The 27,571-nt window shown below is 43.2% G+C and overlaps 1 protein-coding gene and 1 pseudogene across 3 annotated transcripts in view; one reads left to right on the top strand and one right to left on the bottom strand.

The window, feature by feature from the left end:
* The window catches only part of PTPRA (protein tyrosine phosphatase receptor type A), a 98,488-nt gene extending 77,181 nt beyond the window's left edge, over positions 1 to 21,307 (bottom strand). For both annotated transcript variants that reach the window (XM_080931272.1, XM_080931273.1), the window contains exon 1: positions 21,041 to 21,307. The gene's annotated coding sequence lies outside the window, so the exon portion shown is untranslated. The remainder of the gene's footprint in view (positions 1 to 21,040) is intronic.
* On the top strand, positions 2,006 to 2,496 carry LOC308431662 (coiled-coil domain-containing protein 12-like; annotated as a pseudogene). Its single transcript has one exon. The product of its transcript is annotated as a coiled-coil domain-containing protein 12-like (transcript).
* Positions 21,308 to 27,571: the final 6,264 nt, after the last annotated feature.

Raw genomic sequence — 27,571 nt, 5'->3', positions numbered from 1 at the left:
GGCTGGGTCAGATCCAACTGGATACTCCTCCTTTTGACAATCTCAAAGCAAACTGACTAGCAACTTAATTACACTTGTAAAATTCCTTTAATGTGAGGCAATGTAATACAGTCCCTATAGTAAAATTCCATCATCTTCACAGGTTCCACCAACAATTACTGAAAAGATTTTACATGTGGGTGAGGCAGACACAAGACCTCATCTCTCCCTAGGGCATGAGGCAGTGTCAAGCACTGCTAAAACCACTGTTAATGTTAGCGGTAAGTTCTTATTGCAAGCACGCCTGATGTCCATTTTCCCCTCAATAAGCAAAGTCTGGAGGAGAATGGGCAACCTGAGTCCCTGAGTGGCAACTACTGGACCCCCTTCACTGCTCTGGCTGCCTTGGGGAAGAGAACTGTCCCTCTAACAGCCCAGGGACTAGCCTCACACCAGTGCAGACAGGTTGAACATTCCAGAGACACGTGACTAAATTATCACAGTGAACTGCCCTAGCTTCAAGCAGCACACAGGGCTATCTGGAACAGCTCCTACCAGACATTGTTGTCACATGCCTCTGTGAACTCTAGACAGACAAAGTTTCTACCCAGGTGAGGGGAGAATGGCTTTATCTGCAAGCTCTGGGTGTGACTGAGATCCTCCCTTTTGATTAAAGTGAAGAGCAGTCAAGGAAATGCCCTGTATCAACCTCTAGCCTACACACACACACACACACACACACACACACATACACTATACAAATATACCACACAGCACACACACACACACACACACACCACAAATATACCACACATGAAAAAAGCACATTTACATACATGAATGTGCGCACACACAAAACCTATAATAAATAAAAACCTAGATGTTAATTGCTTCCATGCTTCTGTTTAAATTACATATAACCACTCTTAGTTAAATCACCAGGTTTCATTTAGCCACTTGTTACTATTTAACCAACTTCCTTAAGTCAATTCAGTAACATTCCCAATCCCCTCTGGGATGACATGAAATCATAAGGCACTAACCTTTCCCAAATGTATTATTTCAAATCATAATTGTCATGTGTTTTTAAAAGAAAAGATCAGACCAACGAGAGAAGCTGCCAAGAATGAGTTTACTAGCCTAGTTTCCATGACTACAACAATCTGAAACCAGCACAAGAGAATGCGTATCCTTGGAAACCAGCTTTTTGCTTCCCTCAATTAAGAAAGGGATAAGAGAGAGGGGGGAGGGGACGGGGTGAGACTGATTTATAGTAATTCAAGTTGGTCTAATATGCCTTTTGCACACAATCATCAGCAACTATCCTGTCCCAAGCAAAGTTGTTGAGAGAGCTGTGTGGTCCTTAGTGTAAAAGTCCACATTAGTTTTGGGGGTTGGGGGTTATGATTTTAGTATCAATCTTTAAAAGAACAGTAATATAAGTTGTACAAATACAAGCTTTATGAATCATATGTAAATGAGGAAGATGTCTGCTGGCTTTCTGAGTACCTTTCCAGTATACTTGCATCTCACTAACACCTGAATCCATACATACCCTTGTATGTTCTAGAAGGGCCTTTTGTGAAATATCAGAATGGAAGATTTTTTGAATTATGGAATATTCAATATACTCACTAAAATACCTACATTTCCTAGCATTCATCTTGGTTTTGTTTTTTGGTTTTTTTGTTTGTTTGTTTGTTTTAAAGACAGGGTTTCAGGTTGGCCTTGAGCTTCTTACATAACTAAGGGTAACCTTGAACTCCTGATCCTCCTGTTTCCACATCTCAAATGCTAGGTGGAAGGTGGAAGATCTGACGTTCAAAGGGAGAAAAAGGAGGGTGACACTGACCCCCATCCCCAACTAATAGAAACAAAGACTGGAAGTAACCAGGTCCATGCCATTTTGTAAAGCCCTCCATTAACCTGTTTCCCTAATTCTTTCTCTCTACTCTCAAGAGTTGATTCTGGCTACTCACTGAGCCTGCACGAGGCAGGAGTGAAGAAAAGGGAGGCCTCTGAAATGATGGCGGCTGCTTCTGTGGGTGTGGGCTGCCTCAAGGAAGAGGAGCTACGGTGGAAAAACCGCCTGAGGGCCCTCCGGGAGAAAACTGGGCGAAAGGACAGGGAAGATGGGAGAGCCACAGACCAAGCAGCTCAGAAAAGAGGAAGAAGAAGTTGGGAAGCACGGGGACTCAGGCTTCGGAACTATGTCCCAGAGGATGAAGACCTGAAGAGAAGGCGGGTCCCCCAGGCCAAACCATTTGCAGTGGATGAGAAAGAAGGTGAAGGAGCAGCTGGAGGCCGCCAAGACAGAGCCTGTCATTGAGGAAGTGAACCTGGCAACCTGGCACCCCAGAAACCTGACTGGAATCTCAAGAGAGGCGTGGCCAGGAAGCTAGAGAAGTTAGAAGAGCAGTCGCAGAGTTGATCTGTGAACGGCTAAAACGCCAGGAGGGCAGCCTGGCCTCTGCAGTGGACGCCACCACCAGACAAGAGGCTTGTGACTCTGACTGAGATGTTCTTTCTGTTCAGCACACACACCCTGTGGGAAGACAGTGTCAGACAGGGATGGGGTTAGGCTGGCCAGCACTTCTGGGTCTTGAGAACTGAGCCAAAGCGCTGAGTCTCGACTTTGTTGGGTGTGAGCAGTTCATCTCCCAAGGGTGCCCACCACCCTGAGTAGGGAGTAAGTCAAAGGGAGATCTGTATATATGCAAATGGAACTTTTTTAACTTCTGGAAATAAACCTCCATTTAACTAAAAAAACAAAGAAAAAAGAAAAAAGAAAAAAAGAGTTGACTCTGCTCACAGGCCCCAGCCTAACAGACTCCTTTCCCATCTGCCTGCCAGGAACCAAAAAAGAGGAAAAACAGACTACAGCAGCCATTAATACCATTAGTCACATGGTATTTCCTCTAAGATGTATAGGAAAGGACCTACCATATGGGCCCCATTCCTCCTCACAGCTTCTGACATGCTGCTGTCTGTCCATCTATGGCATTATTATGGCATTAGCAACTCTTACTAAGTAGCATGGTCTCTGCCTCAGTTCCTGCCTCCACTTCCCTTCATGGCCTGAAAGCCAAAAAACACCCTTTCCTCTCCAGGCTGCTTTTGGTCATGGTCTTGATCATAGCGATAGAAAGCTGTGTCTGCAAAGGCTGGTTGACTGATCAGAATGAAAGGTTGCAGGCAGAGAGCTTAACTGCAGTTTATCTTGGGCTACTGTTAACTTACAAAATAGCAATTCCTCGCCTCTTTGTGTCAGACCTAACATATAAAGTCACAGATTACAAATAAGTTGAGCCTAATATCCTAACATAAAACAAACAAGCCAGCCTTTAGAATGCATTAACTTAATAAAGCACTAGTTCTATCAGCCAAAGAGCTAAGAGCGCTTTCAGGTAGCATCTAGGCTTACAGATGAGAATATCCTCTGTGCTGTGTACCAATGTTGGAACATGGAATTTGGGGCAACCTAAATCTGTGTTCCAGAATGAATGTTCTCTTCTCTCCCCTGGGAAACAAGAGCTGAGCTTCTGCCTTGACAAACCCCAAACCCAAATATTTCCCAAGATTTGTACTCACTAGTTTTGTCAACTGTGACAACTGAGAAGAGGGGACCCCAATGAGGGGGTACTGCCATCGGCCTGTGAACATTGTGTGGGGTGCGTTGTTGATTAGTGATTGACAGGGACAGCCGCTCTTTTGCAGATGAGCCTTGGTAAGAAAGCAGGCTGAGCAAGTCATGGGGAGCAAGCTAGTAAGCAGCACTCCTCTGTTGCCTCTGGATCCATTCCCACCTCCAAGTTCCTATTTGAGTTACTGATCTGACTTCCCTGAACGATGGCCTCTCGCCTATAAATGTGGTAAACTTTCCTCCCTATGGTGCTTCTTATATGGTTTTATCCCAACAACAGGGATGTACACTGATACAGGACTATAGTTGTGGGCCACTATGCCCAAAGTGCTTCACCTATATTTCTAAGTTTTAATGAAATAAAGTACATCCACCAAGGTTTCCTTCCTTCCCTTCCTTCCTTTTTCATCCTAGGTCTTCTTAAAGCAGGATTCAAGTAAATTTCTTGAACTACTGCAGGAGCAACCCCTGTGTTCTAAAGAACTAAAAGTGCATAACTCACTTTCTGCTACCCAGTGCATTCCAAAAATGGAAAGTATGAATGCAGAGCTACTTAAAGTTTAGCTGAGAAAAGTATAGACTATGGTTTTCTTACAAGAAACTAGACTAGTTCCAGCTGAGTAATGTTCAGGGACACATTAGCCAGCTACTATAGGGTCAGATGACATTTAAAAATTTGAGTTGCTTCTGATCACAAGTTAGCTTCTGTTTTTGGTTTTGAGACAGGGTCTCGTGTAGCTGAGGCTGGTCTTAAACTCCCTGTGTAATTGAAATGACCCTAAACTCCTGATCCTCCTGCCTCTATCTCTCAGTTCCAGTGCTGACAGTACAGAGCCATATACCTGGTTTTATGTGTAACTGGGAATTAAACCAAGGGCTTTGTGTGTGTTGGGAAAGCACTCTAAAAACTGAGCTGCATTCTCACCATCTACAAATCATTTATTTCTGTAGTCTGGGACCAACGCTATTTAATTAACAATGGTAATAGAAATGTTGCATTTTGGAACCGTGCAAAATAAAGAATAGCTTATGGAACTTAAAGGGGCATTCTGTGGGTGGGGTAATAGGATGGTCTTCACAGACAGAAGAATGATTATCTATATGGCAGTGTAGTGAAAAGGAAGAGACAACATATCTGTCAAAGTCAAAAAAGAGGAAACATGAAAAACAATTCTATAAGGTTAGAGTGAAATTAAGAGTATTTTTTGTGGAAAATGGCTTTCAGGTAAGTGTGTTTATTTATATGCACATATATATTTCAGCATGCACATCTATTCATAATAATCCTAATATTCTATAATTAGTCATTTGGTACCTTAAAAGCAGATGCCAAAATCAGAGGCAATGTTATTTCTGTTCTTACCATCCTTGTTTTTGAGGGTATGTACAAATCAAATTACAATATCCAACACACACAGACACATCTTCCACCACTATAGAAAAGAGGTCCCCACTCATGCCTGTCTCTGGCTCCGTGTGATAACCATCCTAGTGATTTCCCACCTGGTCTTGCACAGCAGCATGGTGTGCGCCCTGATTCTGAAAACCTATGCAGTAACAAGCTTGTCATGGTGTTGAGCTGGGCTGCTACTCAGTCACCTCCACACAGTTGGTCTCAGGAATTTAATTAAAACAATTTCATAGTCAGGTGTGGTGACTCAGACCTGGAGGCTGAGGCAGGAGGATTGCTACAAGTTTAAGTCAACCTAGGCTATTATAGAGTAAATGAGCCCTGTTCAGGGCTCAGGGTATAAGGAAGATCAATTGCAAGAAGCACGTATCAGATTTGATGCCTAACTATATTTAAAAAAAAAAAAAAAAAACTAGAGTTCCCTGAAGAAATGGTTGAGTTGGGGCAAGGTGAGAATGAAATAATGTTGTGCCAATAGATAAATAAAATAACAAACCCATGAAACAAAAGGATACAGGCTGAAAGGGTTAGCACTAGCTAAATAATCATCAAAGTAAGTTCAAAAGGAATAAAATAAAATAGGAAACCATGTTGAGTAATTTTACAAATTCAAAAGACAGAGTGAAAGCTTCTCCTTGTAGGAAATGTCACATGAATGAAGAATGATTAATTTGTTTTTTAATTTGCCATCTGGTTACCACCATAGCAATAATGGATTCAGTCATAAACCCTCAATGGATACTAAATAGGCAATTTACATAACCCCAGTGTCACTTCCACAAAATAAGTATTATTTTCTTGTTAATAAGACAGAAATATTTCTCAGTTAACTTTTCAAAAGCTGGTCAGGCAACATCTTTACCACGTGATAAAACTGAACCCAATTTTAACATGTACAATGGCACAAGTGGACATGTGCCTCCTGACAGAATGCAGTGACAAGCATACAGTGTCTGTGATTTTTCTGTCAACAATAAATAATCTAAATCTACTCATGAAGGGATATAGTTGGCTCGGCCGTTAAGAGCAAGCACTGCTCTTGCAGGACCTGAATTTGATTCTCACAAATGCCTGTTAACTCCAGCTCCAGAAAACACAACAATCTCTCTGGACTCAAATATGTACAAGCATACATATACACACACAAGCAAAAATAAAATAAAGCCTCAAATCTATTGGTGAGAAAACATGAAATAAGTAATTCTGTAAAATACTTAGACTAGTTAAAAAAATAAAGGAGCTAGTAACCTAAGGAAAGTTGGTGGTGACACAAGCCTCTCATTTCAGCACTTGGAGGCAGAGGCATGTGGGTCTCTGAGTTGAGGCCAGCCTGGTCTACAGAGTGAGTTCCAGGACAGCCAGGGAAACTATCTCACAACAAAACAAAACAAGGGTCAAGTTAGAGGCTGGAAAAGATAGCTCAGTGGTTCTATGTGCTTGCTGCTCTTCCTGGAACTTGCATGTTGGCTCACAGCTGTCCTGGAACCCCAGTTCCAGGAGACAACACCCTCTTGATAACACCCTCTTCAGTTACTAAAAAGAAGTCTGAGAAACTATTCTTCTTTGAAAGAGACCAAAGAAATGTGACATGTAAGTACTCAGCAGTGAACGGCTCTAAGGCAGAAGTTAAGAGGTAAGATGTCTTCTGGGTTTTGTTTTTGCTGCAAAGGATATAACTAAGAGATCAGTGTGCAATTGAGAGAGGTTCAGTTTATCTTGATTATCAATTTGAATCGTCTGAGACATGTGGGTTAGTGAAGCAGTTTTGAGTGTAGCTATGACAGGGTTTCCAAGATCACTGCCATAGTAGCAACCAAGGGAAAAGACTCAGCACAGAGGTGTTTGGAGCCATCTGTTAAGCTGGGGCTCCAGCTGGAACACAGAAAAGTAAGGCCATGGGGCAGATACGCTTACTCTGCTTCCTGGCTGTCACGAGGTAAGCAGCTTCTTCTGCCATGTTATACCTCACCAAAGGTCCACAGCAATGGAGCCAAATGAACAGAAACTCAACCCAAAACAGTTGAGTTCCTATGTTACTATCTGAAAAAGTATTAGCAGACAACTTTAAAATCTTCAGTAGCAAGGGAAGATCTAACCACTTTCTTTAGATATTACTTTAAAACTTTTCTAGAGTTATCTTTTTCAAAAGGGTTGTCCTGTTGGACTGACCAGGAAGTCACATGCTTGTTGGGTCATGCAGCTTCCTTTAAGAGTCTTGCTTCAAGCCAGGCAGTGGCTCATACCTGTAATCCTAGCACTAGGGAGGCTGAGGCAGCAAAGATCTTGAGTGCTAGGCCAGCCTGAGCTACTGAAAGAAACCTTAACTAAGAAAAGGGAAAGAGTACCAGCTCACTTATCTTACAGTGCCCGGAGTGGGGGCAGGGTCAGTATGGTTCTATTGGAGTAAACTACTCACTCATACTTACTAAATATCATATAAGAGTTGAGATATCAAAAACCCCTGTAAAACAAGTAAGAACCATACCTCTGTCCCCAAGAGAGCGATTTACTGTATGTAGGAAAGAAACTAACAAAATGTTGACATTAAGACAGTCATAAAAGTCAAGTTAGGGAACTGAAGAGATGGCCTGGAAGTTAGGAGCAGTTACTAGACTTGGGTTTGGTTTCTAGATGGATTAGTAACCACAGTTCCAGAGGATCCGGTGCCCTCTTCTGACCTCTGTTGGCTCCAGATACACACATGGTACACATACATACATGCAGGCCAAACACAAAAAGTAAAATACATACATATCATCTTATACATAAAATAAAATAAATATAAAAAGAAAGAAACAAACAGAAAAGTGAGCTTAGGTGACACATGCCTGTGAACCCAGCTCTCAGAAGACCAGGATAGGAGAAAGTCCAAGTTTGAGACTGGCCTACCTTACAGCAAGATCCTAGCTCAAAATAAAAACACTGGATTAAAAAAGTCAAAGTTTTCAAGTACTTCTGGGCAGCACGTGTGATTTAAATCTAGTCTGAAAACGCAAGACTCCTTCAAACTCTTTTTTTCTTCTGGTAGAGATTAAATCTTATCTTTATATAGAAAGTTCTAGTCCTTTTTGCCCAAAACAAGCAATAAAAGGCAGAATTAGATGCTAACTGAAACTACCAAGGCTCACTATAAGTGAGCTCAGATCTGCTGTCATCAAACTCAATGCAAAAGCAATTCGAATCATGCCTCAGTAAAATTATGTATCATAAAACTGTAGATCATAAAGTTCCTTCTGAGACCACTATTAATTTATATGTTGTATGGATTATCACACAAGTATGCGGACTGCCACACCATTTGATAAAATAACCTGACAGAAAAAGCACAGGGTACTTGAGAGATGGCTCAGCACTGCTTGCTCTCCCCGAGTTCTTGGTTCCCAGCACCCACGTAGTGGCTCATAATCCTCTGAAACTCCAGTTCCGGGGATTCATGCCCTCCTCTCAGCTCTGTGGGAACCAGGCACACATGTGAAACATATACATCCAAGCAAGCAAAACACTCATAAGCATAAAGTAAATAACATGTAAAAGAAAAAGAAAAAAAAAAAAACAAAAACCAGAAACACAGGACACAGTCTGAGCTCAGACTTCTATAACTCTAATACTTTTTCCTTCTTCACAAACCCGTGTGCACTGTGTCTTATAAGGGTACCTGAGTTAGGCCCACCAAAACAAAAAGAATTCCACCTTAACACTACACCTGCCGACATTTACAGTCTTGGTGTCTGATTCTGTATCATGCTAGAAGGACTGTGTGATTGTGTGCTAACAACAGTGAGTAATGCTTCTTCTCTGGGAAGAACTCATCTTTCATGAAACTGTGTGGTACAAACTGACTGTGGAGAGCTGCTGTTCAGCATAATCCCTGCAGTCAGCAACACTGTAGGATACGCTCACAAACCCAGGCGGGCAGATCGCATGTTATGTGTTCTTACTACAGGAACAGAAGTCAAAAAATAAGAGTGACACACAAGAACAATTTTGCAGGTGGTGAATGACTTTTACAATCATTGTGGTGACAGCCTCACAGCTTCACATACTAAACCTCATCCAACTGCACACACTTAACATATATTTCAATGCATATCGTTATACCCCATGTGCTGGTTTTTGTCACCTGACATAAACTGGAGTCACCTGGCAAAGAGAGAACCTCAACTGAGAAACTTCCTCCATCAGACTGGCCTGTGGGCATGTCTGTGAGATATTTTCTTGGTTAATGACTCATGTGGAAGAGACCAGCCACTGTGGGAAGTGCCACCCTGGGCAAATGATCCAAGATAGCAAGCTGGCTATGCCATGAAAAGCCAGCCAGAGAGGAGCATTCCTCCATAGCCTCTGCTTCACTTCCTGCCTCTAGGTTCCCACCTGAGTTATTTTCCTGGCTTCCCTCAGCAATGGACTATACCATGAACGTGTAAGCTAAATAAAGCCTTTCCTCTCCACATTTCTTTAGGCCAGAATGATTCATTGCAGCAACAGAAACCAACTAGAATACCTTACTAAAACTGCTTAAAAATAATAATGAAAACCAAATTGGACTTTAAAAAAAAAAAAGACTTTCAGACTTAAACCATGAATCACTATGAATAGATCAGGAAACCAGAAAGATCTCTTCAGGTAGCATGCAATCAAGAACGTGGAATACGGGAGGAATGGTGATAGAGAATGTGCAGGGCATATCTAGCTGCAGAATGATGTGAGGAACACGGGAACACGAGAAATGGCCCAGAGCAGGCCAATCTGAGAGACAGTAACGTAACGTATTACCAATGATATCAATAGCAACATTTAAATTCTGGTGTCCGTTCATCAAGATGGAGATTAGAAAAGAGGTCAGTCCTGAGACTCGTGCAGGTATCTGGGAAACACCTCAGTAGGGAAAGCAAGGTTGTTGCTTATCAACATAAAGTCACAGACACACTCATGTCCTTCCAAGAATGTGTGTGTGTGGTAAACACAAACAAGGCTGGTGATGGACCCTGGTAAGCCCAAGATTGGTCAAAGAAAACAGGCCTGAGGGAAATGAGGGGAGGCTAGAGAGGACAGTGAGCCATGTAGGAAAGCCTGTTCAGGGTGTAGACGATTTAACTTACTAATCCACCCAATACCTTTCCCTTTCTTCCCTCCTTTCTACATTTCCCTGGTAAAACCAGGAAGGTTAAAAAAAAAAAAAAAAAAAAAAAAAGGCAATTTCTGTGCTCATTCAAGCACACAGCACAACCACCGGATGGTACATTCGGGATTCTACATAAACAGAGCCACCCTCAGAGTCAAAGTATCCCAGAAGCAGAGCATCCAATCTCTCTCCACCCAGTCTCAGAACCCCTACAACTGTATTGCTGTAGTCATAGCTGGGCTTTTCTGTCCAATAACCTTGACTCTTCGAGATGGTCAAACTGTCCCCCAAAGCTGGGTGACAGTACGATCCAGGGAGACAAGCTCTGTGTGATAAAACAAGGCGTATCAAGGTTGCAGCACTAAGAATTCTAAGTTTCAGCTGTGTGTTGGGGGTTCAGACCTAACCAACAGAAAGCACTGGTCTGACAGAACCTGCTCTGCTGCTTTGCGGGTTTAACTCCTTCCTTACGAACACAGGTTGCTCAACGGAGATCGAAGGTGGTTCGCTCTAGCAGGACAAGTACTGGCTGTGCTTGAAGGACTTCAATGTGTAAGTAAATGGCCGTATTTGTCAGTTCAGTGACAAAGAGGGTTGGAAGAATTTCATCTGTGAAATTTTAACATTTATTTAAAAGAGTGAAGAGAGACAAAATACAGAAAAATAGTTTTCCCATTTCTTTGCAAAGAAGCAATTACAATCAAATAAGGCAAAAAAAAAAAAAAAAACAAAAAACTTGACTGTATTGCTGTTTTAGTAAGTGAATTTACAGCCCTTCTATACGAAAAAGCCCCTCCCAGCATCCAGTTCACACAGAACTGGCTGCTCTAACCACTGCCTGTTCCACAGGACTCTCTCAAAGCATAACTTCTGAAAACTAAGCATGACTAATGGTAAGCAACCTGCGGGGCAGCCAGGCCACCGGCCCTGCTCTCTCGTGCCAGGGTTGCGAGTGCCACCATAGCAGGCTCTTCCACCTGGATTTAGGAGAGTCTGAAGTGAGGTCCTGATGCTTTGCTGACTGAGCCATCTCCCTAGGCTCCTAAGGGTGCTTTTGCAAGGAGGAAGCTGGAGGCTGGGGAAAGAGAGGATTCTCTTTTACCGTAATTCTCTACATATTTTATCCTAAGTATTAAGTACTTAAACATGTATGTAATTTTAGAGAGCATACATCTGTAAAAACAGTACAACCCCATGTGTTCCTTTTTTTTTTTCCCTGAATATCCTACTCACCTTGGTCACTCACTGTGACAACTACAGCCAGCAGCAACACTGTAGCACCGAGTACTCCTTAAAGAAATCAATGCACCTTCTTGAAACCACAGACTAGAAGCAAGATCCCAGGCCACAGACAACCCCCCTGGCTGCTGTTGCTCCTCACCTCGGGGGCTTTCAGACTTGAGGACCCGGGAGAAAGAACCTCTAGCTGGGGGCCATTGTGAACTCAGGCCTTGCCAGAAATTGAGAAGGTCCAGACAAGAGCAGTGAACGCTGAAGGGTAGCCATAGCACAAGCACAGGCAAACAGTAACCAAGGTAACCAAGGTAACCCTTGCCAAGTGGGAGAAACGTGTGCGTCACTGGAGAACAGAAGCATCCAGGTAGAAAGATCTGGCCCCTCGGACATCAGAAGTCCTGAGACTGCCCCGTCACTCCGGCAACAGTACTTGAAAGGCATTCTCTTGACTGATTTATCAGCCAATCAGTTCATGTTTGGAAACCACATGCACAGTTCCTCACAGCAGGATTTCAATTTCTTCCTTTATAGAGAAGTTCCACTCACCAATAATCCTCTTCCAAACCTAAACCTGAATCTATTTTTGGTTTGTTTTTTTTTTTTTTTTTTTGTTTTGTTTTTTTTGGGTTTTTGAGACAGTTTTTCTGTATAGCCCTGGCTGTCCTGGAATTTGCTCTGTAGGTTAGGCTGGCCTCAAATTAACAGAGCTCCACCTGCTTCCCAGTTGCTGGTATTAAAGGACTACCATCAGAATTATTAAATCTGGAACTATTAACACTTTTCCTGCTTAGTAATATTTGTCCATATGTCCCAACTGCATTACCATGCCTTCGCAGTAAACCAGTTCCAAACATAAATGCCAGCCCCAGAGGATCTGATGCCCTGCGGATCTGACACCCGATTCTGGCCTCTGCAGGCATGCAGGGGGTGCAGGAGCATACATGCAGGCAAAATATCCATCCACATAAAAATTTTTAAATGTTAAGGTGTTTCCTATGCGAGCCTGATGCCCTGCGTTCAACTCCAGAACCCATGTAAAGGAAGGAGTTTATTCCACAAAGTTGTTTGATGTGAGAAAAGAACCTTCCCTTTTTCTCTCCTTTCCTTGTTGGTAACGAACCCAAGACCTTGGGTATAAAGCACTCTACTGCTACGTTGCATTGCCATCCTTTTAACGCTCATCCTTGTGTTCCATAACAGAGCAGGGCAGAAGTCTGATCTCAGGTAATCAGGTTGCAAAGGGAAGGAGCTCTGGGCTGTGATATTTTCCCACCACTCAGTCACAGAAACACTCTGCTCTAGATAAAAAGCTGGATACAGAGTTGAGGAGGTGAGTAACGTGCTTGCTCCAGAACACAAAAGTTTAAGGACGACCCTGTAAAAAGTTAGGCTCAGTGTCACGTGTCTGTGACTCCAGCACCAAGACGGCAGAGACAGGTGGATGCTTGCAGCTCGCTGGCTGGCTGGCCGGCCTAGTTGAATCTGTGAACTCCAGGTTTAATGTGAGACCATTAAAAAATGGTTTAGAGTGCAGAGGACACCCTACGTTGGCTTCTGAACACCCACATGCGTACAACAACACATATACCTCCTCCCCACAAGCATTTGGGTATGGTTATTCATACATGCAATCTAAGCACTCAGGAGACTGGGGTGGGAAAAATTAGAAGGCCAAGACCAGTCTGGACTACATACCTAACTAAACCCCATCTCATATACTCCCTGCCCTAAAAAATAACAGAACCCCAGAACCACAAAAATTAATTGGTCTAGTAAATGTCCATCTTCTCTGATGCGTTCACTCTTAATAACAAGTTAGATGTCACTTGTTAGCAAACGGGTTTTGAAATCTATTAAAACTCTTCATTTGGACTACTATCTGCCAGTACCTGCCAGGCAAGCATGAGGACCTCGGTTTGATTTCCAGAGACCATTAAAAAAGATAGGCAGGTGGTATGTGTGCATTTATAATCCCAGCAATGGGAGATGGAGACAGGAAAATCCCTGGGGTTGGCTGGCCAGCCCGAGTGAACTAAACTGTGAGGTAATGAAAGATTCTGTCTCAAAAAAAAAAAAAAAAAAAAAAAACAATGTGTGTGGAGGAGGGGTTAGGGTGTGGAAAATTGGCTCAGCGGTTAAGGCTACATATTACTCTTACAGATAATCCAAGTTCAGTTTATAGTAGCCACATTAGATGGCTCACAACGACTCTACTTCCAGGGGTAGCCAATGCTCTCTCTTCAGGCCTCCTTAGGTACCTATACTCAACATGTACATAACTACCACCCACACAGACGCATGCGCGAGCACACACATACACACACACACACACTCGTGCACACACACACACCTGGGCATGGTGGTACGCATATGAAATCCCAAATATAAAATCTTTTAAAGTTAACAAGGCGAGGACCAGGCAGAAGTGCTTGCTGCCAAGCCTGACTGAGCTCGATCCTCCAGTTGTCCTCTGGCCTCCACCTACATGCCATGACACATGAGTGTACACACATAAAATAAGTAAATGCAAAATAAAAACTATTTTTAAAAGGTGCCTGACACCTGAGGAACAACACCCAAGCTGATGGCTAGCCTGCACAGATGTGTGCTCATGCGCACGTACGTGCAGAACAAACACACAGAACAAACCTTTCGTGCCTATTATTCGGTTTTAATAATTACCAACATATGGCAACTCTTTGTTCTTCTATAATCCTTTAGATAGACTGAATATTTTAAGGCAACTTCCAAACATATTGCTTCATCTCTAAGACTTCAGCTCTAATCTCTAAGACAGAAATACTATTATCATATGTAACAAATTTTAAATCCCTTAAAAGTCATCTAATATTTGAAGGCTATACAAGTTATTCCCAATAACCTCAAAAACACCTTTTTACAATGGTGTGGATACAAATCAAGTCTATACATTACACGTAGCTAGTGTCTAATTTATTAAACATGTAGATGCTCCTCTCCATTTCTCCTGACATACATCTGAAGTCAATGAGCTTGATCTGCTCTACGGTATTTCTCACATTATAATCAAAAATACTCTACAAACTGTTACACCTCGAAACTCCGTTTTTATTTAATTTGTAGAGGAGGAAACAGAATATTCACGAATGATGCCATGCTCTTCCTAGCCTGTTGTGCACAGAAGTAAGGATTCAGTTGTGCCAAATTTAGAGCTGGTATGGTTTATCTTAAGATTGTCAGTCTGACCCCTCATTCCAAAGTCCCTTAAGTGTGTTTTAACTATTACTGATAATTACTGCACAGGTCTTTTATTTCATTAGATCATCACATAAAAACTTTATTCTAAAGAAACAGATTTAAGATGTTTTTATCAGATTATAAAATCCTGTTTACAAGTTTCTCAAGTGTGAAATGATAGGAATTTCTTTAAAAGATAATGACATTCTCAGTCTGTAAATCAAACCACAAATCAAAGCTATTTTAGACCCACTAGAGGATGGTTAGAGCTGAAAGGTAAAGACATTGACTGAGATACGGGGATGGAGACATTCTCAGGCAGTGCAGGGGTTGTCATGGACTAGAAAACAGTCCACAGCCTCAGCAAACTAAACACAGAGGTAACTGTGTGTCTGGCTTAGCGACTCTGCTGCTAGACCTATGTATCTAACAAATTATATTCACAAAAACCTTCACCAGTGGGAAAGACCTTGCAAATTATATACCTAGTAAGAGAACACATAAGAACTCAATAATAAAAGAAACCATGTTTCTAAAAGTGGACAAAGACTGCAGAGACATTTTTTCCCCAAGTAACATATACTAATAGCTAATAAACACATAGAAAGACAACACTCCCTACCTTTGGTTTTTTAGAGACAGGGTTTCTCTGTGCAGTCTTGGCTATCCTTTCTTTTTCTTTTTAAAAATTGTTTATTTACTTTATATCCCTAACACAGCTTTCCCTCTCTCTTCTCCTCCCAGACACTCCCTCTCACCTCACCTCTCCCCACCTATACACCTTCCTCCCCTTCTCTGAAAAGAGAGATCCAATGCCATTCTCTGGCTTCTGTGGACACCTGCATTCATGGGCACATAACTATATGGACACAAATGTATCACTTAAAACTGAAAACAAAGTAACTTTAAAAGCAGTTACTTTCTTATTGATTATCAAGAACAGCACTCTTGGGGCTAGAGAGATGGCTCTACAGGAAGGAGTGAGTACTTTATGCTCTTGTGGAGGATGCAGACTCCATTACCAGCACTCACGCCACGCTGCACACAACTGCCAGGAACTCTAGTTCTACAGCACCGGCTCCCAGCCGTGGGCCTCGCATGTCACAACTTTATATAATGATCGAAAGAGCAGCAACATTACAGTTGTGAAGTAGCAATAACGTACTTTTATGGTGGTGGTGGGGGGGGTCACCACAACATGAGGAACCGGATTAAAGGGTCATGAGGAAGGTTGAGAAGCGCTGCTCTAGAGGCTCTAACAGGCTCTCACACGAATACACTGTGCAAACAGAGAGCAAGTGCAACACACACACATACAATAATAAAAAATAAAAATAAATGAAAAAAAATTAACCACCTTACTTAAAGATACTGGCCAGACATTTTTCTAATATTCTTGTTAGGCAGCAAAAAGTTGGCTATTTGTAGTCTAGGCTGGCCTCGTTCAATCCTCTTCCCTCAACCTCTGAGCTGTATGGGTATTATAGTTATGTACTACCAAGCCTCGCAAAAACTGACAGTAAAATAAATACACATATAAATATGTACACATATATACATATGCATGTATATAGACATATATGAAAGTTGTGATGGCTATTCTTGATTGTCAGTTTGACTACATCTGGAATTAACTAAAGCCCAGGTGGCTGGGTACACCGGTGAGGAACGTCTTAATGAAGTCATCTGAAATAGGGAGGCCCACCTTTAGTCTGGGCCACGCCTTCTGCTGGCAGCCTGTGTAAAGGACGTGGAGGACGGAAGCTCTCCCTCTGCCTGCTGCCCTCGCTCTCACCGCAAGCCCATGTCTTCGCTGGCACTGGAGCCTTACTTCTTTGGGATCCTGGCACATACTGAAGCCAAGCTGAGACATCCAGCCTCATGGACATAACAACCACTGGACTCTTGGACCTTCTGTTGGTAGACAGCCATTGTTGGACTAGCTGGACCACAGCCTGGAAGCCATTCTAATAAATCCTGTGTGTGTGTGTGTGTGTGTGTGTGTACACAGAGAGATTCATTCTATAAGTTCCGTTCCTCTAGAGAACTCTGACTAATACACAAGTCATCAGCAACACTATCACAAGATAACAAGCGAATGATAACCTGACTTGTTTGCCCACGAGGAATGGAGTCTCTTCTTTGAGTACATGTATGTGTGGAAGTATAAGACTCCACATATGGCTATGTATATGGAGGCTAGAGGTCACCCCTAAAGTGCCATTTCTTAAGAGTCATCCACCCGTGCTTATTTAATTCTAAAAATATTGTGTGACTGTGTGCATGTCCACCCAACAGAAGCCAGGAGGTGACCCATCCCCTGGAGGTGGAGTTCCAGGCAACTGAGAACTAACTGCCAGATGTAGATGCTGATAACGGAATTCTAGTTCTCTGCAAGAGCACAGCTCACTCTTAATGGCTATGGTATTTCTTTTTCTTACGGTTTTGTTTTTTATTAATTGAGCGTGTGGACATCACTGCAGGTACCCCTGGAAGACAGAGATGTACGTCAAAGCCCCTGGAGCTGCAGTCACATAGGTGACTATGAGTCAACTTATGTGGGTGCTAAATACAAACTCTAGCCTTCTGCAAGAGCACTCAGAGCTCTTAACCACTGAGCCACCTCTCTAGCTCCTGTACATATATATTTTTAATAGGTAAAAATAAATACTAGGATTTGTCTGTGACAGTCACGCTGAAATGGCAAGAAACAGTGGTAGTACTGCAGATAAGTTCAACTTCATCACTAAAATAATCCCATTTCAGTAGGCCCTCTTGATTTTATTGGACAATAAAATCATCCAAAAGTAACTGTACAAAGAAAAGAGAGAATGAAACAGACTTCACAAACTACATGGAATAAGTAATACATTTTAAACGAGATAGAGAAGTAAGTAAATGTCATTATATTAAGATTTCAGAAACCATATTCTATATGTACTGACTACAAGTAACATGAATGTAAGTTCACTGAGGCAAATGGATGTGAGTTGAGAAAACAGTAGTACTGAGTAGTTCATCTTGTCAGTTTGCTGCTTGGTTTTATTAAGTCTGTGTTACACTACTGCTATTTTTGCACCCGGGACCAAAGGAAAAAAAAATTCTTCCGTTTTGGGAATTGGAACACTTACTAGTTCCTGTACCAAAGGAAAAAGACAAGATTCTATATTTGGCCAGCTTCCTGCTTGAAACTCACGTCTGCATCTCATTTCTCCATATAAAGATAGTAAAGGTAATGCAACAATGCTTACAATCTGATGCTGAGGTCCTACAGGAATGGTACTGGGCAAACACTAAACACCAGAACCACCACAGAAAGTAAACCAGCATCATTTGATTCTGATCTCCTTGCACAAATCACATGGCTCCTTCTGAACTAGGCTGCAGTAGGGGAGGGAAACAGGCATACAACTGTTGGAAAAGCTTGGCAGAGGATTCTGCTGGATACTGACTTAGGTTTAAGGAGCCACACTTTAGGGGAGAAAACAAGTAAGCACTACCTCAAAGAGACAGCAACTTGTTGGTGTGTCAAAAATAAAAATACCCACAGGTCCATCTCCTAAAATACATTGTTGAGATAATTGTACATATAAACATATAACAAAGTATCTAGAAGGATGTTTATTGTATTCTTATAAGAAAAAAATCTAGAAACAAATGTTTAGCTTAAAGACTAGTTACAAATACATATAACAGTCCTATGTACAGATAAAAACAACTTATTTTACAGCTGTATAACAAAGTAAGAAATGTCAACACTGCTTCCCACCCCCCCCCCCCAGAAGACATGGTTCAATCCTCTGCACCCACAAGGCACATCACAGTGATCTATACTTCCAAATCCAGGGTTACCAACAACTTTTCTGGCCTCCAAGGGCACCTGGCACACAAGTCCTACACAGACATACATGCAGGTAAAACAACCGATATACATATATTTTTTAATTAAAAAATGTTTTTAAATGTCAACACAAAAAGCAAACGATACTTTATGCTAACATGGACCGATTTCCTAAACATGTGCTCACTTAACGAGTAAGGTGTTACTGGAATGGCCACAGAGGAAGGAGCAGATAAAAGTTTATAAAAGAGGAGGGTTTTTAGAAAAGAATGCAGATACTAGCCAACTTTGGCCATCCTTGGGAAGGTGGTTAGGAGATAAGAGGATAGATTTTCTTTCTCTACATATCCATTTGAATGCTAGAATTTTCCTCTCCAGCGTCTTTTCCCAAACTGAGTAAGAATCTCTCTCAAGAGGAATAATCATCCTCTGGGTCTAAAAGAATGTGATTCTACGTTTGTGGGCAGGTATCAATGAGCATGTGACTCCACAAAGCCTCAGAATGATCCTAACACAACAACAGAAGCCTTCACTCTGATCCTAATCCTACCTTGTTCTGCCCCTCTAGGCCAGCTACACTTCTTCCCAGTTTCCTAAGACAGAGGGGTTTTCCTCCTCAAGACTGCTTGTGTTCTCTCTCTCCTAATGTACAGATCCCTCCTTTAGGCTCAAGGCTTTCCCTCCCAGGAAAGCCTTCCCAGACTACCCAGACGGAGGCTCTAAAAACAGTCAGGATTTAGAGTCTGACTAGTCCCTTAGCTGTCTACTCAACTTCAAGTCCTACAGAATAGGAATGAGACCTTATAATCACTGAAAAGATTAAACAAGATAATTCATGTAAGGCATTTATTATATAGCCTGTCACAGGCACACAGAAAAGCAATTATTATTACTCTGCTAGCACCTATGATGTAACTGTTTATAGCTACCTGTCCCCCTTTGGTCTGTAATCTTCTCAAAGATAAGACTATGACTTTCTCACTTTCATTTTGCATCTCAAGTACTGTGCCTGGCAAATAGGTGGCAAAAAAAAAAAAAAAAAAAGGAATGCACTAAACCAAGGAGTTTGCTTTTCTGGTTCTGTATCCACCCACATACTAAATCAGTGGCTAAAAGGTACCCAGTGAATAGTCCCCTGATCCGACCATGCATCAGGCCACTGGGGCAGAGAGAAAAGTAACTGAGGAGTCATTGGCCTTTCAAGGACAGACAGACAGATAAGAAGCAGGGATGAAGTGAAGCACACAGGTTTCTTCCTGAGGACTATGTGGGTGCTGGGTGTGACAGACGTGGAGATATAGGGAACCAGAGTATGCAAGTCCTGGTATAGGCAACCCACACTCCGAGTAGGCTGCCAGGAAACACTAGTAAACATTTCTCTTGGGAAGTGGTTGAGGACCTTCCAGATAACTAGGCAGAATTCTAACAGGCATGTCTTAAACAGGACACAGCCCATCTTCAAGAAGCTTCTCAAACGGAGAATTATAAAGGAAGGCCTGGAACCTAGCAAGAAAGGGTGAGAAGGAAGGAAGACCCAGAAAGCAAAACATCTCCCCAAAATATGAAGGGGTGGCCAAGCAGCTCTGAATGGCTAACACGGGGTCGAAGGGAAAGGAGAATGAGAGGACTGAGGACCATCAAAGATCACATTCAGGCAAGATTGTCAACAGCCTTGTAGGAAACGGTGAGACATTTGGGTTTTCCTCCACCTCATGGAGGAAGGAAGGTGATGGAGTCTTTAAGAGCACATATGACAGCATCTGACATACGTTTTTTGAAAAGAGTATCCAGACAGAAAGATGCTCATCCTGTCCCAGTCCATCTTTTGGTTCTCTGGCTGCTTCAAGAGTTACAGGTAAAAAGTGGCGCCATGTCCGGGGACATGAGGCTGGCTTCCACAGGGATTCCCTATCCTAGCCAAGGGCTTCGGCTGACATCACACTGTCCAAGAGGGTTTGAAACATTTTTTCCCCTCGTCTTACAAATATCATCACTGACAACAACAAAAGCCCTAATATATCGGGATCGTTTCTGCCTCTTTAGTTGTTATTTTCTTTAGAAAATATTAGGGTTTAAACACCGCCTCCCTCCCCATGGCAATTTTTAAGAATTACTGAAAGTAAACAGAGGAGATGTACGTTCCCAAGCGGCTTGTTTTGAATTCTGGGTAGCTTAAGTCCATATTTTCCTTCTTAAGCATACACAACAGTTGGGAATGGGCGGCAGAGAGGGGCCTGAGAGTTGGACCAGGACGGGTTTTTAAGGGGGGGGGGGGTGGAATGGTCACTGCGTGAGCCACCTTCCCCCCCCCCCCCCATTAAATGGACCTGAGCAAATACTGTTCTTGCTTAAAGTTTTTTTCTTTCAGAATGAACTAGGCAGCGCCCTGGCCCGGGCCCGAGGAGGACGTCCGCAAAGTTCCAGCCTGTCTGTGTCCCGCACGTTTCCGGGACCCCCTCCCTCTGTCCCCCGTGCCAGGATGCACAAGCCGGAGGCGTTCCTCCAGGACGGGATCCGGGGACCGCTCCCACGCGCGGCCGGGCCACCCCACCTTCCCGAGCCCTCCCGACGGCGGCGGGCGCGAACGCTTACCGAGCCCGGCGCTGGGCGGGACCGCGGGGGACGCGCACGGCAGCTCCGCCTCAGCACCGCGGCGGCGTCTCGGCCCGCCGCTCCCCTCAGGGCCGCCGCCCGGTCCGCTGCTCGAAGCCCCGGGGCGGCGGCGGCGGCCTCGCCTCCATGGCGAGGAGAAGCGGCAGAGAGAGGACTGGGCGGGAGGCTGCGATGGCGGCGTGGTCCAGGGGTCTGTGCAAGATGCCCCCGCGAGTCCCTGTCAGCGCCTCACTCGCCGCAGCCTCACTCCCGACGCGGCCTGGGCTGTAAGGCGCCTCGTCATTGGCCGTTGAGAGGCGGGCGCTGGTTCGCTGACGCCAGGCGGGCGTCTCCGCCTCCGCGGGCCCCACCCCCTGCGCGCCCCGCTGCGCCGCGGAGTTCCCCGGGCGCGCTGGGGGTCTCCGGTAACGGGGCGAGATGCGCTCCACCCTCCTCTGGCACCAAACGTCTCCCACTTAGCCACAGTCCTACGTCCCTGGGCATGGGCTTTCTTCTTGGTTTACAGATGAGGAAACCGACACCAGGCACAAGCTCACAACTGGTGAGCTAAGGCACTGGAGAGCCATCTCCACCCCTCTGCAAATGTGATCCTCTCATCGGTCACACACACACACACACACACACACACACACACACACACACACACACACACACTGTTGTAACACACACACTGTTGTAAGGTCCTTAAAGGACGAAGGATGTAATTCTAGCTCTGTGGATCATCTTAAATAAACCAGCCCGCATCATCCCCACCTGAACCCCAGGGAAATCTCTCTTGCTTCCCAGATGTGCATGCTGGGCCTGATTCTCCAGAGCTGGATGGAAGCACACACAGCATATGGTGCCCTGCAGCGGACCGGTGGTCAGGAGGAGAAGATTGAAAGCGCTTTGATAAATCCTATGGTAAGACAGTCGATAGTAGTCAGCACTAAGCATACGCACAAACAACACTAAATGTATATGTAAGAGATACGTAGGACTGAAAATTTTAAATGAGGTCATGGATTTCACATTGAGTGGGGAAAGATAGGAGTTAGGAAAGAAGAGGGAATATAAAAATAGTGAAATATAATGCTAGTATAGTAAATTTTCAAATAATAAGTAAAATGAGTCCAAAAAAGACCAAAGAAAATACAAAACAAAACAAACAAACAAACAAACAAAGAGAAAGTGCTTTGAGACCAGAGGCGTGGACACCGTTCTCTGGGCATTGGATGTATGTCTGGGCATTGGTCCCTTGTCTAGCTTCCCGAAGCCGAAGCCATATGTTGGGTGTTTCGGGAAGTAGCAGTCCTCACTTTAGAGCACTTTGGATGCTGCAAGACCTGGGATACCGAGTTAAAACTCTATGCAAACACCCTTCCTGTATTTGTTGATTAAGTGTACTCAGACCAGACAGAGCCTTGACCTGCAGTGTGCATTGAAACGGGTCTTCTTTAAACTTCCTCCCTCTGGGTAGTAGAAACCTCTACTTGAATAAGATTTGTGAGTTTCCCTCAACAGGACCATCCCAGAGAGTCTGCAAGACCTCTATCCAGTCTTCTAAACGTCAGACTACAGCCAATGAGATCTGCTCCTCCTGTAAGTTCAAGAGACCCATTTCCTAGGAAGTACAAAGTCTACCAGGGATGCAAATACCCACCAAAATGAAAAGTGACCAAATGAAAAGTCAGGTCTTGCACTAGAGCTGAATGCATTAAAAAACAAAACAAGTACAAAACGAAACAAAAAACATCTGAAAAATACTGGTTCTTGGCTAAGAAAGCAGCTTCATGGCTTTAAAGCAAACCCTACCAGTGACTTTAAAAAAAAAAAATCTACAGTTAACCTACATTATTCATTTCTCTTCCTTTTTTATTTGAATTTACAGTATAATAAAGAGTTTCCGGGGCTGGAGAGATGGCTCAGCGGTTAAGAGCACTGGCTGCTCTTCCAGAGGTCCTGAGTCCCAGCAACCACATGGTGGCTCACAACCATCTGTAATGAGATCTGATGCCCTCTTCTGGTGTTTCTGAAGACAGCTACAATGCACTCAGGCATAAAATAAATAAATCTTTTTTAAAAAGGAGTTTCCATACCAGTATCCGGTAATGTAATTAAAATAAATAAAGTGGTTGCCCATGAGACCAAGTGAAAGATTTGCCAGGTTTGACCACACCTGGGAAATTTTGCAGTTGGGTGTGGCAGTCCCAGCTGCAAATTTTAGACCTGAACCTATCTGACTGACTCTTCCTGAGACCTTCCAGGTACATGCAGCTTGGCAAAGTAGCCTGTTCTCAAAGAACAAGTTTCTTTTCTCTATACATTTGGGCAGTGTGGTAGTTTGCAAGGGTGACACAGACCTTCAAACCAAAGTTCTTATGTGGCCTGCCCTGAAGACCCTGGGAAGGGAGGGTCAGTATAGACAACTACCGTTTTTATTAAGAATAAAGTCTCACTCCTTAGCTGGTGAGACTGGCCTAGCTTTTGTCCTACTTGACTCCTAGTCCTTTTCAGAGCTTTCTACCCCTATTAGCACGGTCAAGAGCTGTCTTGGAAGGAAAAAAAAGGAACCAACAGGAAGATAAGCGGGAGGCCGCCTGCAGGAATAGCAGGGTGAATGATAGGATGAAAGGAGCTGTTTCCCTATGAAAGTCAGTCACTTCCCTTCTGCCTTTCTGTTTAGTAAACAAAACAACAGGTTGTTCTCTGCATTCTGAATGCAGATCATGCACTGGACACTGCTGAGATGAAGTCAGAGATGTCAGCTCTCAGGAGCTGACATTCTGGGATATACTTGGATAATAAACCGACAAGCATGTTCACTAAAGTGCCAAGGTGAAAATGAAGCCAGAGAATACGAAAATTGAAATAAATGAAAATCAAGTGCCTTCTCAGGCCACTGCTCATCTCCTGAGGGTCATTTGCTGAATTTCGTAACAAAGATGGACCAGGCAGGCTCTCTGACCTCATACTCTCTACGGTCACCTGGGTAACTTAATCTAGAAGCGTTTCCATACTTGGTTCAAGCTTAAATCCTAACCCAAATGGTTAGATAGGACTTGATCCCTCCCACTGACACGGGCCTTCTTGTACAATCCTCAACATAGACGATACCTTATACTGATTTTAGTTGAGCAAATAAGAATTTGAAACAAAAAAAGCTCTGCTTTTGACCTTTATTTTGCAGGGATGAAGAACTTAGGGGCTCACACAGGCTTGGCAAGTGTTCTCTGAGCTAGCTCCCAAGAACCCCAATCCTAATTTTTTAGATAGAAATATTTATAAGTGAAAACTTACACTTGAGATCTATGAATTTTCTAAAATGGGTAGATACAAAGTCATATCTCCAACCAAGAAGCTAATTGCCATTGATTTGTGTTAGGAAAGGGAAAATTAGTTCTCTTAATTGAAATGTCACTGGGTGTAATCAACCACACTCCATTTTTGTTTGTGTTACTGGTTTTTAAAAATTTGTTTTGATTTTCCATTTTTGCATCTGGGAAGATGTGGAGGAAATTGGGGAAGAAGAAAATATGATCAAAATATAGTGTATGAAAATGTTTCTTAAAAAAAAAAAACAACAAAGAGAAAGATCTATGCATTTCATTATATTTTGCCTGAAAGAAAAGTTGCTGCAAATTACTCTGTATTTTATGTGCTAGATAGTTTAATGTCAATTTGACACAAACTAGATTCAACAGGAAGGGACTTCAATTGAGAAAATGCCTCCCTAAGACCTAGTTGCAGGACATTTTCCTAATTTGTGATATTCCATTGTGAGTGGTGCCATCTCTGCTCTGGTAGTCCCGAATTTTATAAGAAAGCAGGCTGAGCAAGTCAGTACGTTACACCATCTATAACCTCTGCATCAGCTCTTGCCTCCAGGTTCCTGCCCTGACTTCCTTTAGTGATAAACAGTGATGTGGAGGAATAAGATAAGCAAACCCTTTCCTCTCCGTGTTGCTTTAGTCATGGTGCTTCATCACAGCAATAGAAACTTTAACCAGGACAGTTAAGACAGTTTAGAAAATGCATTTAGGGAGAATTATTCTGATGTCTATAATTTGTTCTTTGTGTTGTTGAGACAGGGTCTTGCCCAGGCTGAACTTGAAGGGTCTCTCTCTCTCTCTCTCTCTCTCTCTCTCTCTCTCTCTCTCTCTCTCTCTCTCTCTCTCTCTCTCTCTCTCTCTCTTGAGACAGGATCTCACTATGGAGTCCTTGGCTAGCCTGGAACAGAGGAGGAAATTGGATCTCCGAAACCTAAGTTAACAGGTGGTTGTGAGGTTCAGGGTGTGGGTGCAGGAATCTGGACCCTTCGTGACTAATCAACAAATGCTCCTAACTGCTGAGTCATTTCTCCAGTCCCTAGCTTCAAACCCTTGATCCCCTACTCCAGTATCCAGAATGCTGACATTACAGGGATGGGCTACCACATCCAGCATGTTATTTTGAAATGCACAAATAATTAATGGATACAGGGACAAATGTATAACAAGTATAGTAATGAATAATCCAAGTGCTGAATATACTGGTGTCCAATATAAACATTTTTTTAAGTTTCTTTGGGTATTTGAAAATCCCATAATAAACTCTTGGAGGTAGGGGCAGAGATGCATGAATGTTACAAAAGTATATAAAAAGTTTTTGCTTTTGTTTTGAGGTGCAAAGCATTCAATTCCAGTACTCTCCCGCTGTGCTGCACACATTAAAAGCCTCTGCTTTAAATTTCAGCCACTCTCCCTATAAAGGAGCCCAGTGCTTTATGCATGAACTTTTTTCCCAAGAGTTATAATCACTGTAGCCACTTGCTGTTCTTGTAATTTCTCCTCTACTTCTATGATTCCAGGTGTAGTGTTTACTGTTTGCAGGTTACTATGGGGGTGTGGATTTATCATTTACACTTTTCCTTCCCAGAAAGAAACTCTTTTTCACTAAGAACTCAAAATGTTGGCAATAATCTTTTCAAAGGGCATCAAAGAGACACACAAGCAGTATGGACCTGCGAGGCTGAGACCAGGGAGGAAACACGCCCAATGTTAGCATCCTTTCCCTTGCTTGGAGGTGTCTGCTTGTTCCAAAGAGATTAAAACAAACTGACTCCTGAAACAGACCATAATTTTCCCAGATCCCTATACTCCCGCATCAAGAGGTGAGATGGTGGAGTAGGACTAGCGGACCAGCTTGACAGAGTGTGGTGGGACACATCAGAATGCTGTGCTACATTAGGAAAGGCAGCAGTTCCCGTCTGGCTACCAGATGAACCGGGTTGTAGCTGTTCTCATCCACAACCATAGTAAGGTTCTGATTTACAATGCTTCACCAGAAATGGAAATGAACAAGCCTCCAGGTGATGTCAGCCCCCAGATATCAAGTCACCCTTTGAACTTCCTTTCTGCTGATATCCAGAGCTATGAGCCAGGCATAAACCATCACTGCTGAGCCCTGTCTATATTCCTGAGCCATATAATAAGCCATTGTCGGAATAAGTAGTTGTTTTACAGTGAGGTCTATTTTCTTGGAGGATTCTCGAAAACTTGTATTTACAAATTAGATGGTAATAAGGAAGCCTTCCAAGTACTGGGATTACAGGCAGACACTACTATGTTTAGCTTCTCTTGCCCTTTAAGAACATAGTTAGGACTAGGAGTGCTAGAGAGTGCAAAAGTCCTGTAGACTGCTTTCTTCTGCTAACAGGCGGGTAGTAGGCGTGACGCAAAGGGCTCACCTCCTTGATGGTGGAGTGCTACAGTGCACTGGAGTACACTGGGGGCTGCAGACAGAAGGCAGAAAGTCGCAGCCCTCTTGCTGACTGGAGGTGAAGGACTCACTCAGGTAGGGCGGGATTAGGGGTTTCTAGTTCATAGCTTAGACAGAACTGAGATGGTCTTCCACCCCTTTTCACAAGCACAGGGACCGCTCGAGAACTGCTTGCCACTTACTGTTCAACAGCCAGGGCTCTCAGAGGTGTTTCCTCCAACCCTGACAACGGATGGTCACTGGCTTCCCAGCTACTCTTCAGGTTCAGAGGACTTGACTCCAGTTCCAGCCTGAACTGTCCTAGGTCTCAAATCCTCATTTATTTCTATTTATTTTCATTCATTCACTCACACACCCATTTACTCTGTGTGCTTTTGTATATGGGTAAAGATCAGAGGTCAAGGGTTTAAACTTAAGTTGCCTGGATTGTTGGCAAGAGCTGTTAGCTACTGAGCCACCTTGTCAGCCCAAATTCTTCTTTTGCTATGCATTTGCTGTTATGGATTCAGAACTGCCATGAGGGAGGAGTGAAATAATTAACAGAGTTATAGTGTGGCTCTGTGAGATCATGGACATGCGTGTAATGCTGTGTGGTGTGGGTCCTCCTGGATTGGTGCTTGAATTTCATGCCATTTCTCTCCATACCTCCAGGCTGTGACAGAGCTTCTGAGAGAGTAACTATGGTGCCTGTGTGAATAAACAAGTCTCTCTTATAACTTTCTATTCCCAACCTCACTACAATCAAAACTGTGGCGCTCTGCTGCAGTAGCT

This window comes from Micromys minutus (assembly GCF_963924665.1).
Source record: "Micromys minutus genome assembly, chromosome: 17".
Lineage (NCBI taxonomy): Eukaryota > Metazoa > Chordata > Mammalia > Rodentia > Muridae > Micromys > Micromys minutus.
This window is presented reverse-complemented; position numbering and strand designations above follow the sequence as displayed.